The 833-nt window shown below is 28.6% G+C and overlaps 1 non-coding gene across 1 annotated transcript; it reads left to right on the forward strand.

The window, feature by feature from the left end:
• The first annotated feature begins 453 nt into the window (after positions 1 to 453).
• Positions 454 to 564, forward strand: LOC140969301 (small nucleolar RNA R71). The gene has a single exon (XR_012173915.1). It is a non-coding gene; the product is annotated as a small nucleolar RNA R71 (small nucleolar RNA).
• Positions 565 to 833: the final 269 nt, after the last annotated feature.

Genomic DNA, 833 nt, shown 5'->3' on the forward strand with positions numbered 1-833 from the left:
TCTAGTATTGGTTTTTTATAATTGTTAACATAATTTGCTTGTTAAAGGAGACATTCTTTAAATGAAGATAATGTTGGAAAATCTTTTGTAACATGATCATGTGTATCACATATATGACAAACAATTTCTTGAATACTTTTTAATTGACCACTCTTATTCATTTCTAATGACTCAATTTTTCTTGCTAAAGATGCAAGTTTGGCTTGAATATCTATATCATCTTTAAGATTATAGATACCACCCCCATTTGTTGAATTATTGATTTTAGTTGTTGGTGGTTCTATTGTGCCTATATTATCCCAATTTTGAGCATTTTCTGCTAATGAATCCAAATACTCCATAGCTTCATTTGGGTTTTTATCTTCAAAAGTTCCATTACACATGAATTCTATCATTTGCCTATCTTTAGGTATTAGACTTTCATAAAAGTGAGAAACTATTCTCCATCTTTCAAAACCATGATGTGGGCATGTATTAAGTAATTCTTTATATCTATCCCAACATTGATAAAATGGTTCTCCTTGTTTTTGAGAAAAAGTAGTAATTTGACTTTTAAAAGAGTTTGTTCTATGGGAAGGAAAATTTTTTTGAGAAATTGTTGTTGCATTTCTTCCCATGATCTTATTGAACTTGATCTCAAATTTTGTAGCCATGTTTTAGCTTTATCTTTTAAAGAAAAAGGGAAAAGCTTTAATCGAACTATATCCATGCTACAATTTTGATCATTATAAGTGTTACAAACTTCCTCAAATTCTCTTAGATGTAAATATGGATTTTCAGAATCTAAGCCATGAAAATTTGGTAAAAGTTGAATAATTTGAGGTTTAAAGTGT

This window comes from Primulina huaijiensis, unplaced genomic scaffold (assembly GCF_012295235.1).
Source record: "Primulina huaijiensis isolate GDHJ02 unplaced genomic scaffold, ASM1229523v2 scaffold40419, whole genome shotgun sequence".
Taxonomy (NCBI): domain Eukaryota; kingdom Viridiplantae; phylum Streptophyta; class Magnoliopsida; order Lamiales; family Gesneriaceae; genus Primulina; species Primulina huaijiensis.